This window comes from Mauremys reevesii, linkage group 2, assembly GCF_016161935.1.
Source record: "Mauremys reevesii isolate NIE-2019 linkage group 2, ASM1616193v1, whole genome shotgun sequence".
Lineage (NCBI taxonomy): Eukaryota > Metazoa > Chordata > Testudines > Geoemydidae > Mauremys > Mauremys reevesii.
Window position 1 is genome coordinate 112174284 of NC_052624.1, and position 18663 is coordinate 112192946.

General features: G+C 43.6%; 1 protein-coding gene across 18 annotated transcripts in view; it reads left to right on the forward strand.

Moving 5' to 3' along the window:
* The window catches only part of LOC120396454 (poly(rC)-binding protein 3-like), a 585054-nt gene that overhangs the window by 457862 nt on the left and 108529 nt on the right, over positions 1 to 18663 (forward strand). The window contains exon 1 of one of the 18 annotated variants that reach the window (XM_039521355.1): positions 14288 to 14483. The exons of the other annotated variants lie outside the window; for them this stretch is intronic. The gene's annotated coding sequence lies outside the window, so the exon portion shown is untranslated. Of the gene's footprint in view, positions 1 to 14287; positions 14484 to 18663 lie in introns of those variants that run through there. 18 annotated transcript variants of the gene reach the window in all.

Sequence of the window (18663 nt, forward strand, 5' to 3'; positions counted from 1 at the left end):
GAATGAGTGTTCTAACTGCTGGGCACAAGTTTGCCTTTGCCTCAATTTTGTGACTCTAGCCCTTCATTTCATTTACTTTTGTTAAAAAATGCCTAAAATGAAATGAAAATTTTGCAACTTTTCAATGGGATGAAAATTCTAAAACATTTCTGTTTTGGTTCAACCCAAACCAAAAAGGTGGGTTTTTTTGTTTGTTTTTTGGTTTTTTTTCCCGAACGCCATCAAACCGAAGAAGCAGCACTACTTTTAATCTCTGTGGCTTGTGTTAATTCTGTTTAATCTTTCATCATGTTAAACAAAAGTCAGTTTGTCCTTTCCTGGGGCCATTACAACATGGGAATCAATGCAAAGATAGTTGCAAGGGTTCTCATTTAGAGGCATTCATTCATAATCCAGTATGACATGTTCCCTTCATGCCATTACCTCAGTTATTTACACCAAACATCTGAACTGTCAATTCTCCATACACTAAGCAGAATTAATATTGCAACAGCACGTTATCAGTAGGGAAAACTTACCATAGCAGTAATGTGGTGGTGTGGTAGTGTGAAAGGAAGAGCTATGGTAGCCCATATGAACAGATACATTTCTGTAGTCAGAAAAAAATGTTACACAGATCACACAAAATTGAATTAAGAATTCTAATAGCTAATAAAAAAATGTGTGTTTTTCTTAAGCACTTCTTGGGAAGGGGATTGTTTTCTGCTAAATAAATAAAGCAGGCTAGCAGAAAATTGGCCTTTGCATGGGAAAGACTATAAATGCAAGCATAATTTTCTTTTTAGAAAGTGGTTCATTTCTGGTAGGGTATTTCCTATAATCACAGAAGTATTAAAGCTTCACAGCATTATAACTGTGGATATTTGCTAGATGGTGGTGTCATTCCCTATTGTAAAACAGCAAATCAGTTGTAAATAGGTCAAAACAAAGAGTCAGTAAAGGGTAGTTTTATGATCTAGATCAGTGATGAGAAATACATCAGAGAAATAAAATGTTATTTTATGTCAGAATAAGAATATAGACCAGGGTTGTGTGAGATCAACACCAGGCAGAAAGCCCGCTGGGATGTGTTTCTTAGATTCCCTGCTGCTACTTGCTGCATAGCTTCGTTAATCTTTCCAGTGACAGTGTTCCAGTTCTGGAGCACACAAGCTATGCTGGTGCAGAATTTTCCTGAAATCGTCACCTGCCTAATAGTGATGCAAGAATCCCACAGCCTGAACTTTTGAAAGCAAGAAGTTTAGCAGTGAGTTTGTCACTGGTGTCTCATAGTTTGAACTGACTGAGGAAAATGCTGGTCAGAGGTCCCATTTTCACAGGGTGTACAAAGAGTGGAATTGTTACAAAACTTAAATAAAACTGACAAGTCCCAAGTAGTTTTTAACTCTGTGAATGGTAGATATGGTTATTTGTCAATTTGAATACTTACATTAAAATAAGACTTAATGAGACATTATGCACTGAGGCCACAATTTTGCATCTGATCCCGGGAGCACAACAATAAAATTAGAACATTTCTACAACACAGAACTAAGTGAACATTAGCCACCAAGAAATTGGGCATTTAAATTGCCCCTTACCGCTTGGGTTTGTATGGCTGGCTATGGCACAAAAATGAAAGTGATAGTGCATCTGTGGCGGATGATCTCCTCCTAGCAACAGATGCTGGAAAGGTGTCTGTGCTGTTTTTAGTAGATGGTATTGCTATTCCTTGACACCCTTAGTCACGAGGTTTTGTTGTTTTACCTGCAATGCAGCTCCTCACTCAATTCAAACATGTAGGGTGAACTGTCTCCACTGTGCAGCCAGCCAGCACAAGTCCCATTTACACCTTTATTTTGAAAGTATAAAGAGGGACTTAAGGCTTTTGCTGGGCCTCTGCCCAAGGAGAATTTGAACGGAGGTGAATTGCACTGTGACTGACGCAGTAACTGTGAGTGGGTTTGTATCTCAGTAAGTACCCATCTCTAATTATCTTCCCCCTTAGCCCTTGTTACTGAAAAGGTAGTGCGTCAGGAAGCATCTCTAGAAATGGGGGCTTTTTTAGTGTCAATGTTTGAAGGTAGAACAATCCTCTTCTTCTCTATCCTCTGTTAGTTCCATAAACATTCAATTTAGTCTTTTCGTATGTAAATTAAGTGTCATTAAAGCCCAGCTGTGGTGCTGGATTTGTTTTTATTTGAATACATTTTATGTGTACTCAAGACAACATATAGGGCTAGAAGGTACTTTATATCAGTTTATTAAAGGTTACCATTCTTCCTGAAGCATATTGACTTGGACATGTCTGACCGGTGACATTTCAAGATCAAGACCTTTGAGGTACAGTGTGTAGAACAAAATGTTAGGATTCTTGGGCTCTTACCTTTTGAGTCATTCATTTAGATGGTTGAAACTGTGCCAAGTGAATCTACTAAGGGTTATATCCTGCCCTCTGCAATACTGGTGTGCGGGGGCAGGAGCCATATAGGGAACCATGTCTGTCTCTTTCCACTGCCAGCCCTCCTCCAATGTAAGCCAGGTTAGGTCTACACAGGAAAAATGCATCATGCTGGAAAATGTGTTCACAAACGTGTTTAACTAGCATGATGATAAACACAATTTTGCTCTTAGTGTGGACAGAGACTGGTGTGTTTAAAAATGTCTGAGCTGGTAGTGGGTCAACCCTTGCTCATATTATAGGCATAGTTCTGTTTAACATTGTGTTAATTAACACATTTTCTCACACAATGCCTTTCTCCAGTACAGACACAACCCACAGGAGTAGGCACTTTCTCTAGTACTCATGAACATTCTAGGAGACATGGGGTATGTCTGTACTGCAGTTAGACACCTGCAGCTGGCCCATGCTGTCTGACTCAGGCTCATGGGGCTTGGGTTGTGGGGCTGTTTAACTGTAGTGTAGGCTTCCAGGATCTGGCTGGAGCCCAGTCTCTAGGATACTGCGAGGTGGGAGGACTCTGCAGCCTGAGCCCAGAAATATACACTGCAGTTAAACAGCCTTGCAGCCTGAGCTCTGCAAGCCCAAATCAGCTGGCATGGGCCAGCCACGTTTGTCTAATTGCAGTATGGACATACCCATGGAGACCCAACAGGTTAGCCCTTAGGCCATGTCCCCAAAGAGCACAGTCTGCAGCTTACAGTGAGTGTCCAACTCCTTCCTGCATTCAGAGAGGAAGCAAAGGGCACTCCAGATTGTTTCCCTCCATCCTGCCCCACCAAGAAGAATCCTGCCTTGGCCAGCAGAGTTCTTGGAGAAGAGAATGCAAAAGGCAGCCTCACTGTACCATTCACGGCAGGGCTTAGACCAAAGGCTTTGTCTGCATTAGGAACATGACCCTGTCAGCAACTGGGGACTTATTATTACCCATAATTCACCACTGGTAAGGCTCCCCTGGTGGTGGTAGTGGTGGAAGAGGAGAGAGATAGCTCAGTGGTTTGAGCATTGGCCTCCTAAACCCAGGGTTGGGAGTTCAATCTTTGAGGAGGCCACTTAGGATCGGGGGCAAAATCAGTACTTGGTCCTGCTAGTGAAGGCAAGGGGCTGGACTCAATGACCTTTCGAGGTTCCTTCCAGTTCTATGATATAGGTATATCTCCATATATTTTATTTTAATGACCTCTAATGTAGCTAGGGGGATGGCATTTTTACCATCGTGTTATAGGGCTACACAACAAGGTGGTAAAAATGCCAGAGTCTTGTCTACACTAAAGCCCCACCATTGTTGTAACTGATAGAGGATTATGAGTCCCAATTTTGTTAGTGTAGAGACAGACTCTTGTTTTTAGCTTTAGATTCTAGTCTCACGTCCATTTGGTCATGTATAAGAAGTTGTGCTAACCCATCACAGTAAACAATCTGAATAGAATTCTTCAATGTAATGAAGAGAGTGAAGGAATTTCATCCATTACCAAACACAGATTTTCCAAGCATTTGACACTGTATATACAATTTCCTGGTCCCGGTTCCCTTTTTGCAGATACAGCATCATTATGTTCAATGGTGACATCCAGGCTGAGTGAAGTGTGTACACTTTCTCCTTCCTGTTTGCCATGATTATAATATCAAAGGTAAATTGTGAAGAAGAAACAATTTAATTTGCCCTGCACTGCTCCTTTGTGAGGTCTGATGATGGCTGAATACACTGTTTGTTTTTAATATATATAAAGCATTTTGCTGCCTTTTTTTTTCTTCCTTTGGAATATCAGATCCCTCACTTTCCTGGAAGTTCTTAGCGAGGGTTGGAGAATCTGAGCTGTGATGTCACACCAGTCTTTAGCCTGAGCTATAACTATCCTCCCCAGCTATGGGAGGAGCAGGTGTTCATTTTTAGACAATGTAAATCACAGAATCAGTGCCTAAACCAGAATCTGAGGGTTTGTCTCCATGGGGAAATTGAGCAGAATAAATATACTGGAATATCTCCCCATGTAGACATTCTATTCTGAAATAAAAATGCTTTATTCCAAAATAATCATTCCACTTTGGAAATGAATTAAGCTAAACTGAGTTAAGGCAACCTTTATTCCAAATGAGTGTGTCTAGGCAGGAGTATAATCAATTAAAACTATTCTGGTTTAAATTCACACCTTTCCTCAGTCCAGATTAGTTTCCCTGTGCAGACAAGCCCTTGATTGTCTAAGAATTATCATCAGTTGTGGCAAGAGATGGGAGAATTGCAGCTCAAGTTACAGCCTCATGCCACATCACCACTGTTTAAAATCTTGTCAAGGAATTCCAGCTAACATCAGGGGCGGCTCCAGGCCCCAGCACGCCAAGCACGTGCTTGGGGCGGCATGCCGCAGGGGGCGCTCTGCCGGTCACCGGGAGGGCAGCAGGAGGCTCCGGTGGACCTCCCGCAGGCGTGCCTGTGGAGGGTCTGCTGGTCCTACGGCTCCGGTGGAGCATCCGCAGGCACGCCTGCGGGAGGTTCACCAGAGCCGCGGGACCACCGGACCCTCCACAGGCACATCTGTGGGAGGTCCACTGGAGCCGCGGGACCGGCGACCGGCACAGCGCCCCCCGCGGCGTGCCGCCGTGCTTGGGGCGGCGAAATGGCTAGAGCCACCCCTGGCTAACATAAAACAAATAAACACATCAGAACATTAAAAAAAGCCTTCAATTAATGCAGTTTTAATACACCCTAAAGAAATAGCAAGACACACAACGTTTTCACTTTGCAGTTCACCCTTAAGGGCAGGGCCGGCTCCAACTTTTTTGCCGCCCCAAGCAGCGAAGGGAAAAAAAGAAGAAAAAAAAAAGACCAATTGAGCGGAGCGATTGAGCTGCCACCGAAGTGCCGCCTAAGAGGAAGTGAGGGATTGAAGGACCCGCCACCACAGACCCTGACATGCCACCCCAACAACGGATGGACTGCCGCCCCTTTCTATTGGCCGCCACAGGCACCTGTTTCCTTCGCTGGTGCCTGGAGCCGGCCCTGCTTAAGGATCTGAAACAGCCCCCTTAAGCATACATATATGAAGAGCCATTGAGAAACAACCTAATGTTCACAATCACAAGCCGAACGTCAGCTGCCTAAAGGCAAATGACTTTAGGTTTGTAAGAACACTGAAGAGACAATATTATCGGTAATAAGTCTTAATTGGCTGTGATGGATTTACACTGACTTTTCATTTTGCTAATTGACTGTATAACATTGACCATCTCTCTCATACCAAATTAATCTTCTGCTTATGGGTTTTTGAAATGAGGATGTACTCATAGATCTTCAATTTATCTAAACCCAGGCATTCAAGCAGCATTTCTGTTGGAAGGGTCTGATCCAGCTCCCACTTAAGTAGTAGTAGCAAAGTCAATTTATTCATGACTGAATACTGGTGACGCCATAGCAGAATTTTCAGAAACCTTCTCAAGCCATCTCTAACATGGCACTCTAAGCAGCTGACTCTCCCATTAAAGGTAATGGCAGAACGCCTATTGATTTCACTGGGAGAAATACTGGGACCGAGGTTCCAACTTCCAGACATTTATCATTTGGATATAAAAATTGGGGCCTGGAGGACTCTTGTCAGAGAAGTTTTTAACCCCAAAAAATTGGTTTCAATACATTTTTCAAAAATGTGGTCACCTATTTAAAACAGAATTACAGAATCATAGAAATGTAGGACTGGAGGGATCTCAGTACGTCATCTAGTCCAGTCCTCTGCACTGAGGCAGGACTAAGGATTATCTAGACCAGGGGTGGGCAAATGTTTTGGCCAGAGGGCCACATCGGGTTTCCGAAATTGTATGGAGGGGCGGTGAGGGGAGGCTGTGCCTCCCCAAAAAGCTAGGCATGGCCCAGCCCCTGCTCCCTGTCCAACGCCCCCTGCTTCTCGCCCTCGACGGCCCCCCGGGACTCCAGCCCCATCCACGCCCCCCTGCTCCCTGTCCCCTGACTGTCCCTGGAACCCCTGCCCCTGGCTGCCCCCGCCCCACTCAACCCCTCTCCTTCCTGACTGCCCCCAGGACCCCTGCCCCATTCAACCCCGTATTCCCTGCCCTCTGACCACCCCCACCCCTATCCACACCCCCGCACCCTGACCACCACCCCAAACTCCGCTGCCCTCTATCTAACCCCCCCTGCCCCCTTACTGCACTGCCTGAAGCGCTGGCGGCACTACAGCCACGCCTCCCAGACAGGGGCGGCTCTAGCTTTTTTGCCGCCCGAAGCACGGCAGTCAGGCAGCCTTCGGCGGCTTGCCTGCGGGAGGTCCCCGGTCCCGCAGATTCGGCGTACCCGCCGCCGAATTGCCACGGAATCTGCGGGACCAGCAGCCTCCTGTAGGCAAGCCGCCAAAGGCAGCCTCCCTGCCGCCCTCACAGGGACTGGCAGGGTGCCCCCCGCGGCTTCCTGCCCCAGGCACGTGCTTGGAGCGCTGGTGCCTGGAGCTGCCGCTGCACCCAGAGCACCAGCATAAGCAGACGCGCTGCCCAGCTGGAGCCAGCCATGCCACTGCGCAGCACAGAGCACCGGGTCAGGCCGGGCTCTGCAGCTGCGCAGCCCGGCAAGAGCTAGCAGCCCTGCCACCCAGAGCATTGCACCGGCGACGGGGCGAGCTGAGGCTGCGTGGGGGGAGGACAGCGGGGGAGGGGCCGGGGGCTCAGGGGCCGTAGTTTGCCCACCTCTGATCTAGACCATCCCTGATATGTGTTTGTCAGACCTGTTGTTAAAAATCTCCAATGATGGAGATGCCACAATTTCCCTAGGTAATTTATTACAGTGCTTAAGTACCCTGATAGTTAGGAAGTTTTGCCTAATGTGTAACCTAAATTTCCCTTGCAATTTAAGCCCATTACTTCTTGTCCTGTCCTTAGTGGAGAAGGAGAACAATTTATCACCCCTTTCTCTTTAACAGCCTTTTACACCTTTGAAGACTGTTATCATGTCCCCCCCCAAAGTCTTCTCTTCTCCAGACGAAACAAACCCAATCAATCTTTCCTCATAGGTCATATTTTCTAGACTCTTAATCATTTTTGTTGTTCTCTGGACCATGGGTGGTGGGTATGATAGGCCGGGAGAGGCTGAGCCTCCCCAAACAGCCTAGCATGGCCCTGCCCAAGCTCAACTCCCAGGCCCTTTCCTGCAGTTCCCAGCTCTTCCGGCTGGAGCGGGCTGGCCAATGCCAGGACTGAGGAGTGAACCTAACAGGCAATGATCAGTGATCTCTCTCCTGCCATCCATCTCCATCCTCTGACGAACAGAGGCTAGGGACACCATTCTTACCCATCCTGGCTAATAGCCATTTATGGACTTAGCCACCATGAATTTATCCAGTCCCCTTTTAAACATTGTTATAGTCCTAGCCTTCACAACCTCCTCAGGTAAGGAGTTCCACAAGTTGACTGTGCGCTGTGAAGAAGAACTTCCTTTATTTGTTTTAAACCTGCTGCCTATTAATTTCATTTGGTGACCCCTAGTTCTTGTATTATGGGAATAAGTAAATAACTTTTCCTTATCCACTTTCTCAACATCACTCATGATTTTATATACCTCTATCATGTCCCCCCTTAGTCTTCTCTTTTCCAAACTGAAGAGTCCTAGCCTCTTTAATCTTTCCTCATATGGGACCCTCTCTAAACCCCTAATCATTCTAGTTGCTCTTTTCTGACTTTTCTAGTGCTAGAATATCTTTTTTGAGGTGAGAGACCACATCTGTACACAGTATTCGAGATGTGGGCGTACCATGGATTTATATAAGGCAATAATATATTCTCAGTCTTATTCTCTATCCCTTTTAATGATTCCTAACATCCTGTTTGCTTTTTGACCGCCTCTGCACACTGCATGGACATCTTCAGAGAACTATCCACGATAACTCCAAGATCTTTTTCCTGACTCGTTGTAGCTAAATTAGCCCCCATCATGTTGTATGTATAGTTGGGGTTATTTTTTCCAATGTGCATTACTTTACATTTATCCACATTAAATTTCATTTGCCATTTTGTTGCCCAATCACTTAGTTTTGTGAGATCGTTTTGAAGTTCTTCACAATCTGCTTTGGTCTTAACTATCTTGAGTAGTTTAGTATCATCTGCAAACTTTGCCACCTCACTGTTTACCCCTTTCTCCAGATCATTTATGAATAAATTGAATAGGATTGGTCCTAGGACTGACCCTTGGGAACACCACTAGTTACCCCTCTCCATTCTGAGAATTTACCATTAATTCCTACCCTTTGTTCCCTGTCCTTTAACCAGTTCTCAATCCATGAAAGGACCTTTCCTTTTATCCCATGACAGCTTAATTTACATAAGAGCCTTTGGTGAGGCACCTTGTCAAAGGCTTTCTGGAAATTTAAGTACACTATGTCCACGGATCCCCTTGTCCACATGTTTGTTGACCCCTTCAAAGAACTCTAATAGATTAGTAAGACACGATTTCCCTTTACAGAAACCATGTTGACTATTGCTCAAGAGTTTATGTTTTTCTATTGCTCAAGAGTTTATGTTTTTCTATGTGTCTGACAATTTTATTCTTTACTATTGTTTCAACTAATTTGCCCGGTACCGACGTTAGACTTACCGGTCTGTAATTGCCGGATCACCCCTAGAGCCCTTTTTAAATATTGGCGTTACATTAGCTAACTTCCAGTCATTGGGTACCGATATAAAGGACAGGTTACAAACCTTAGTTAATAGTTCCACAACTTCACATTTGAGTTCTTTCAGAACTCTTGGGTGAATGCCATCTGGTCCCCGTGACTTGTTAATGTTGAGTTTATCAATTAATTCCAAAACCTCCTCTAGTGATACTTCAATCTGTGACAGTTCCTCAGATTTGTCACCTACAAAAGCCAGCTCAGGTTTGGGAATCTCCCTAACATCCTCAGCCGTGAAGACTGAAGCAAAGAATCCATTTAGTTTCTCCGCAATGACTTTATCATCTTTAAGCGCTCCTTTTGTATTTTCATCGTCAAGGGGCCCCACTGGTTGTTTAGCAGGCTTCCTGCTTCTGATGTACTTAAAAAACATTTTGTTATTACCTTTGGAGTTTTTGGCTAGCCCTTCTTCAAACTCCTCTTTGGCTTTTCTTATTACACTCTTGCACTTAAGTTGGCAGTGTTTGTGCTCCTGTCTATTTGCCTCACTCCCAGGCCCTTTCCTGCAGTTCCCAGCTCTTCCGGCTGGGGCGGGCTGGCCTGCATCCAAGACTGGGGGTGGGTGGAGCTGGTGCTTGCAAGGCAGGGGCTGGGGGCCCTGGGACCAGCCACACCGCTCTGCCCGCCCGGTGCTCTGGGCTCTGGAACCGTGCCGACCATCCACTCAGCCCAGATTTGGGGGGCGGGCAGTGGCCATGACGGGAGAGGGCTCCTGCAGGGGAGCGGGGACAGATGAGGTGGGGGAGAGGCCTCAGGTAAAATGGGAGGGGCTGGGGGCTAGGCTCCCCAACCACTGGTTAACCCACGGACCATGCTCTGGACTTTACAGTTTGTCCACATCCTTCCCAAAGTATGGTGCCCAGAACTGGACACAATACTCCAGTTGAGGCCTAATCAGCACAGAGTAGAGCAGAAAATAAACTTCTTCTGTCTTGCTTAAAACATTCCTGCTAATACATCCAGAATGGTGTTTGCTTTTTTTGCAACAGATATATCACATCTACTGCTTCCCCCTATCCACAAGGCATGTTACCCTATCTAGAAGGATATTAGGTTCGTTTGGCATATTTGTTCTTGACAAATCCATGTTTCCTGTTACTTAGCACCTTATTTTCTGCTTGGTGCTTACAAATTCTCTCTCTAGGTACTGGTCTATAATTCCCTAGGTTGTTCTTATTCCTCTTTTGATAGCTAGGTATTATATTTGCCCTTTTCCAGTCCTCTGGGATCTCTCTTGTCCTCCATTACTTCTCAAAGATAATCATTAATAGCTCAGAGATCTCTGCAGCCAGCTCCTTAAGTATTCTAGGACATATTTTGTGAGGTCCTGCTGACTTGATGACATCTAAGGAGACTTATCTAAGTAATTCATAACTTGTTCTTTTCCTATTTTAACCTCAGATCCTACCTCATGTACACTGATGTTCACTATGCTAGTCGGGCAATCACTGCTAACCTGACAACTGAAACAGAAAGGGCATTTAACACTTTGGCCGATGAGGCATTTTCTGTTATTGTCTCTCCTTCCTCATTGAGTAATAGGCCTATGCTGTCCTTGGTCTTCCTCCTGCTTCTCATGTATTTGTAAAATGTTTTCTTGTGACCCTTTATGTCCCTAGCTAGTTTAAACTCGTTTTGTGCATTGGCCTTTCTAATTTTGTCCCTACTTGCTTCTGTTGTTTTTTTATATGTCAATTTTGTCAATCCTTCCTGAGAATTTTAAGTGGCTGAGATGAGATATTTTGAAGAGTGGCTACTTCACAGCTCTAATAAATTAGATATATACTGTAAATTGTGTTTGTCTATTGAATTAATAAAATCATCTTTTCTGTAATACTACATATATTTTACTGAGAAATTTTTTACACACATACTCACGTTTGGAGGACATATCATTACTTTTCTCTTCCAAATCAGACACTGCCATAATGATTGGACAGGGACTTAGTATATTGTTTATGTTGATTTTGCTGCTTGGGAAAGAGTCGTGACTCATTCACTATAAATAGGTCTGGACCCTTTCTGACTCCAGTGCTTTCATTTGTACTTGTCTTCCTATGTTATTGCCTGATACGATGCCAGACGTTCTCATCATGCATTGTGGGTTTTTTGTTTTTTTTTCATGATACTCTCTCTTTTATTCCCTAAAAATTCAGAATATCAATTTTAATCTTTTGATACTTCTGGTCGTAGCATTATTCCCAGCATTTTCCAACCAGACATTTTATTGATGTTGCCCATGGTAGCAGCTACTTCTGGAATACAGTGAGATCCCTGGAGTTTGTCCTCCTAAGGTGACCCTCTAATAACCCATTCTCTGAGGGGTCTCTTCTCTCTATTTTACTGTCTAGCAATGGACAGATATTCTGAAAAGTGACTCCCCAGTGCTTCCATAAATGTGAAAATCAGCTCCTCGTGCACACCGCACACAACAAAACCTCCACACGTACGATAATAATAATATAACATACAAATAACAATCAGCTCAGTGCTGCCCGCTGTTTGAATGTTTGTTCAAAGCTGCCAGGCTGATCACTCTGAACAAATCTTATTTCCACATTGGAACAAAAACATCTGGCTATGGACTACGAGATTTACCAGAGTGCAGTTTTCAGGACAGTGCAGAATTAATTCCAAAGAAAATACCCACGTTTCTCACTGAGGCTAAAATCCTGAAGTCACTTTCTAAAAGAAATGAATCATCTTATTGAAGCAAGCTCCTACTGTTTGAAGCTAAAACTTGCCAATTTCCAGGCTCCCTGCTATTCAGCACAAAGACAGGTAACATTCTCCAGTTGCTTTTATGACCCAGATTCTTTATTCCTGTGTATCAGAGTTTTAGGTAAACAGGAACTCTTAGTAACCAAGTGCTGGCTGGTACTTGTTACCTCATGACTGAGCTTTTCCATTTTGTCCCCCTCTGCAGCCAGATAAAAATGAAGCAGTGATATAAAAGACTGAAGGATACAATAAAATCTACAATTCATAAAAATTGAATACATAATATTAAGGAAATCACAATAAATAAATTACTATGGTTGAGGTACAATCATATTTACTTTGCAGCATCTACACCTTTTCCTTTATCCCACACACACTATATGTTTCTGCCCCAGGGCAGAAAGAGACCATTTTTGTTGGAAGATGATCTAGCAGCATATGGAATAGAAAGGTTTAGCTTGTGCATAGTATTCATAGGCATCATTTGTAGTGAGTTGCTTGGTAGCCATTTTTGCATGGAAACTGTGGTCTGTGCATCCAAACTCAGGGGCAGATCAGCCATTCTGGAGGAAAATCTGTAGGAGGGGGTTAAGAGGAAAGGAAAATTGTGGTGTTCCCCTCCCCGAGTTTTCCTCATGGGAGAGCCAGTGTATGGGTACAGGGCCTCCACTTTGATGGTGCTGCTTCTCTGCTTGATGTGTGGATGGAACAGCCCTCACTAGAAAAATCAATTTTAAAAAAATAGTGGCTGATTCCAAAAGGTGGGCTAATCCTCCTCTGCCCCATCCTTCTAGAATGGTTTGGGGGAAGGCCCTATTCACAGAGCTTTCCTACCCAGGCTCCCTCCCATGGATATTTGTACAGGACAGGGAATTCTGCCTGGGTTATGCTTCTATTTGTAAAGCCTCTTGATGTGCTAGGGAGGCATCTTATCCAGGCTCAGGCTGTATTTATAAAAGCTTGCTAAAAAATGAAAACTCTAAATTAAAAAAAAATAATTTACCATCGTGTTATAGGGCTACACAACAAGGTGGTAAAAATGCCAGAGTCTTGTCTACACTAAAGCCCCACCATTGCTGTAACTGATAGAGGATTATGAGTCCCAATTTTGTTAGTGTAGAGACAGACTCTTGTTTTTAGCTTTAGATTCTAGTCTCACGTCCATTTGGTCATGTATAAGAAGTTGTGCTAACCCATCACAGTAAACAATCTGAATAGAATTCTTCAATGTAATGAAGAGAGTGAAGGAATTTCATCCATTACCAAACACAGATTTTCCAAGCATTTGACACTGTATATACAATTTCCTGGTCCCGGTTCCCTTTTTGCAGATACAGCATCATTATGTTCAATGGTGACATCCAGGCTGAGATTCAAACTTTCCCAAATTCGGCGTGTTTCCTTCCTTGAGTTTGTTTGAGGCTCTCTCTCATTGATGGGTAAAAGTATGAAAATGAATAGAACTGAGCTTATGTTTCTGAAACCTTAGCAGTACTTAGGTCTTAGTTTATCCAGATTCTGGACTGCTAGATTTTGTTTACATAGGAGAAGAGAGGGAAGTTTACCTAGTATACAAGGAGAAAAATCTAAAAGTGTGTTTCAAATTAAGCTGAACAACACTATTTTGTCACTGAAGTGATGAGATCATTGTGGTCTGGCTGCCCATGTCTGTGTGAGTGAAGGCAAGAAGATTTGAGGGTATTATTGTGAATGACTGATGTGCATCACAGAGAGCAGATCCCTAAGCAGTTGTTCAGTGGAAATGAATCTTGGCAAACCCTGTAAAGCTCCTCAGACTCGTTCAGCTTTGTACAGTTGTGCTAGAAGAGAAGCAAGTGCTGGCAGTCTGTTCGTATATGTGTCGTTTTTAATATCCTGTTTTTTTTCACGTAAAGTGCAGAAATACTGAGAAAACCCTTTTTGTCAGATCAGGACAATTGCATTCATGATAAATGGCCAATTTCCAGAGCTGTGCTGCAGTAGGACTCCTCCGGTACGGCAACATCAAGCTGAATTACAAAACAATGACAATGAAAAACTGTTGCTCCAATCAGCCAATGACATACTATATAGAAGCCAAATGACCTTTTGTTTATCTTGCATTGCTCATTTGGCAGGTTCTCCAGCGTTTTCCTGTTCCCTTGCCCCTCATCTCACATACGCACATGCTTCAGCAGGGATGGGAGAATGTCTTTACATCCACTGCAATCTAAAGGGGACTTTTAGTACAGCTCATTATTTTCAAAGGTGGGAGGAGAAATTATCTTGCTACTCTTGCACTTGTCACTCTTCCTTGTTCTGCATTCCCGCCCTCTTGCACAGCCAGGGTTCTGAAATGATGACTTAACTCCAGCCAGGAGAGGGGAGCAGCTGCTGGTTTTTATGAGGCCAGAGCCAGTGCTGATTCAGCTGATGTTGCCAGGAAAAAGGGACAATTGTTCCATTGCCTTCCGAGTCTCCCTCTCAGAACAACAGCCTGCGTCACTTCTGCAGCCTCGACTCCCACCGCCTCTCCTCTTCATGGCAACCTCACCTCAAGCCTGGGTGGCCCTAGTGTTTGTGTGTGTTGTTATAAAGTGGGTGCACCGTATCCAGAATGAAGCAGACAGCTGGAGTGGCCACTGGTGTCCCATGGATCTGAAGTAACTTCCCCAACACTGGTATGTTTGATATTGGAGAGCTGCTTTAGTCCCACTCCTTACCAACCCACCACTGGCATCAACCATGGCCACAGCAGCAGGGAGGTTACTGTAGATGAGGGAGAGACTGGGACCAAGATCCAAGGATTAGCTCCATGCTGTCCTGATTAGCCCATGACACCTGCCAGCACAGCAGATATGTGAATCCCCTCTGCCCTTTTTCTGCATTTACCCAAATCATTCCCAGGACTAGTCAGCCCCAGGTAAAGCCTATTTCTGTAGCCATCTGGGGGCATCCTGCCAATGCGCACTATAAGGTAAGCCAAATGTCTTGTGGCCAGCATAAACAGGGCCCAGGATTTGGCCCACAGTGTGTACAATGGATATGCAGAGAGACTGAGGAGTGCTGAACTGTACACTGTAAGCTGTAACGCATTGTCAAACCTCCGTTACTGTTTAACAAATGTCCGAGATAACACTCTGCTCAAAACCAGCCTTACTGTTGCTGACACTCATAAAGGCATGCAGATTGCATAACAGTAGCTTATTAATTGTGCAGCGCTAAGTGTTAGCAAGAAAAGATTAATTCAGTTTTACAATGGTGAAAATCAAGTGATGCCTTTGTGACCGCTGAGAACAGAACTGCATTTATAAGCAAAAAATATTAACTACAAAGCGTTCTTGTTCCCAGTGATCAAGTTATATTGCTGCATTAATGTGCATAGCAACAACGACATGAAACAAAGGGCCTCTGTTGAAAATGGATGATTTTTTCATTTCATTTACATTTAGCATAAAGTGACCCTTTATATTCAAAAATTCAAAAGTGTTCTAAAAATTGTCGGGAAGCCTAAAATTCTCAGCACATTAAAAATTACAATGTCTAGACAACAAAACACTAAGAACAGAGAGGCAAAAGTGAACAAACCCTACAAAGGACAAATGTAAAGATAGTTTTCCTCCTTTCTTTGTTTTTTTGTAGCATATTTGTAAGGACAGTTATGAACTGTGTATTATATAGGGTGATGAAACTTTTAAACAGAGCCGAGTAACTTCAATTTGAAAAATACAAAATAATCAAGTAATTTTAAGATATATCCTTAAAAGTAGTAGTCATTACTGAAGCAAGTAGTTCCCTTGACAACAATTGGACTATTCATGCAAGTAAGGGTCTGCAGGATACTGTTGTTGTTGTTATATTTTAGATTGGCAATTACATAGACTTAGAGGACGTTTGGCTTCATTTCCACTACAGGAAATTCAGACCGCTTGAAGAATTCCCTTGAGTTCCCTAGTAACTGCACAGTAGCTAGGATGCCCCATAATCTTCTGCCATAAGTCTAGTTTTGCTGACAGTGGGAGCAGGAGATTATGGAGTTCTTTGGCGCCAAGGGGCATCTATATATGTCTCTTGTACAGCACCAAGTACACTGTCAGTGCTTAACAAATGGTATATAACAACCTTTTAAAAACCTACCTAACAAAGAATGTTAAGGTTGCAAAGTCAAGTCCTTGAAAGTTAGGAGATGCCAGTTTTACAGTGGCCCTTGCAACTTTAATTCATCCCCATTGTGCTTGTGTATTATGATACACTCTTTAATTACATGATTGCATACTACTTTCTGCATAGGGCCTCTGCCTCCTTCAGTGCACAGGATGGACTTGCTCTGAGGATGAGTCAGGAACGTAGAGTGAATGTGACTATTGTCTGTAGGACCCCTGACTCATTTACTCTAGAAGTTGGCCGGTGTGTATGGACCAAGGTTGGGGGCTGCAGAAAGGGAAAGGATGGTCTTGTGGCTAAGGCAGGTGAAAGCCACACAGGAGAACGTGGTTCTGTCTCTACTACTACCGTTGCCCCATGGTGGGGGTGAGCCGCTGGGCCCAGACAGGAGCCAGTCCTGGCTCTCTCTCCCCTGCTGCTACAGCTGCTCTGGTAGCAACATGACTGAATCTCTTCTCCCAGAGGTCACTAGAGCACTGTGGGGTTCTGCTACGCAAGGGCCCAGCTTCAGAATGGTGAGTTTTTTGGCAGGCCGGCGGAATGAATCTGTACAATGCAAGCCAGAGATGGGAAATAGCAATTTTCACCAGACTCTAACTCCACCATATCTTAATGGAATTCCATGGGAAATGCAGCATGTATCTTCCTGACCACCCTCCGCAACCCACCCTGGTCTTTCCCGTGCCAAAAATTAGAGTTCTGCTGCAAACAAACAGTGGAAGTGTTACAGCTTCTCAACAAAACTCACAAGAATATTTTATAATGGAAAGGGTTATGCAACCTAAATGTAGGGGTCACTGCCAGCTCCCACCAGCTTAGTGTCTTCTGCTGATTTTATAAGCATACTCCCCCCTCCATTATCCATCATTAATGAAAATATTGACTAGTGCCAGATCCAGACTGGACCCTGCAGGACTCCACTAGATACCTCCCCCCAGTTGGACAGCAAACCATTGCTGACTACTCTTTGAGTACAGTCTTTCAACCAGGTGTGCACCCACCTCATTGTAATTTCATCTAAACAACATTTCCCTAGTTTGCTTATGAGAATGGCATGTGGGACTGTATCAAAAGCCTTACTAAAATCAAGTTGCATAATAGCTACAGCTTCCCTCCTATCCACTAGCCTGATAACCTTGGCAAAGAAGGAAATAAGTTTGGTTTTGCATGATTGATAAATCCAAGTTGGTTATTATTTATAACCCTATGATCCTTTAGGTGCTTACAAATTGATTGTTTAATAATTTGTTCCAGTATCTGTCCAGGTATTGAAGTTGGGCTGACTGGTCTATAATTCCCCAGGTGTTCTTTGTTCTCTTTTTTTTAAAATAGGTACTATGTTTGCCCTTCTCCAATCCTCTGGGAATTCACCCCCCCTCTGTGAGTTCTCAAAGATAATCGTTAACAGTTCCAAGATTCCTTCAGCTAGTTCCTTATGTATCCTATGGTGAATTTCATCAGGCCTTGCAGACTTGACTACATCTAATTTATCTAAATATTCTGTAACCTGTTCTTTCCCTATTTAGAGATGAGCTGTGACTGCAAAGTTTGAAACCAAATCCTGACTTTCCCAGAGTTTGGTGGGGATATTCAGATTTGCAGTTGTGGTCTGTCTCATTATAGAGAGATCCCAGTTGTAAGTTTGTCTTGGTGCTTTTGGTTTGAGCTCATCTCCAAGAAGAACATTGGTCAAGTTGTCAAAAGACAGAAATTATTATATAGAAAGATTTTATTATGCAAATATAGAAATAGAATATTTAAGCTTGCTTTGGAGTCTTTGGAGAAAAAAGTAAGGGCCTCCGTGACGCTAACGCTTTTGTTCCTTACCACACATTTCAGTGGAGAAAATCTTCTTTAATAATTTTTGCAGCTTCTAAACTAATCAGATTTGTGCTCTTGCAAAACAAAATGCGTTGAAATCCACTTTAGGTGAGTAGGGATAATTTAATTAACAATAGTGAACCACTTAGAGGTTGAATGCCAAAAAATCACTAAAATGAAATTCTGGTTGCTTGGCACCACCTTTAACAGGACATCTACTGCTTAGTTTCTCCTGCTAGCTTTTAGTGCTTGGTTTCCACAACTTAATCATTTACATTTGCAGCTCATATGCTGTCAACCAGTTGATTTAGAGTATTTGATCAAATCAAATTTCTGATTCTTTCCTTTCTCCTTCTTTTGCCCTTCCTCTCCTCCCTGCCTGTCTTCCCTATGCCTTTTCTGCTTCCCTCTTCACACCCCATCCAGTGCTCCATGCCCTCCCCGCAACTCCGCCAACCAGCTTAAAGGCTGGTTTAGAATTGAATTTTAGAATAAAGCCTCAAGGTCCTAGCTCATGTAATTGACCAGCGTGCTTCCAATTCTCAGTGCTCACAACTAGGACAATCATAGAAATGTAGGGCTGGAAGGGACCTCGAGAGGTCATCTAGTCCAGCCCCCTGTACTGAGGCAGGATCTGGTTTACGCACACCATTCCTGACAGGTGTTTGTCTAACCTGGTCTTAAAAATCTCCAACAATGGAGATTCCACAACTTCCCTTGGAAGCCTATTCCATTGCTTAACTATCCTTATAAAATATAGCAGAGGAGACATCCCACAATGATGTCAGTGTCAGTCAACATTTCTGATACTTTCACATCATTGCTAAAAGAAATTTTAGAACCAGATTCAGGGTGCTACAGAGGAAAAGGAAAGAG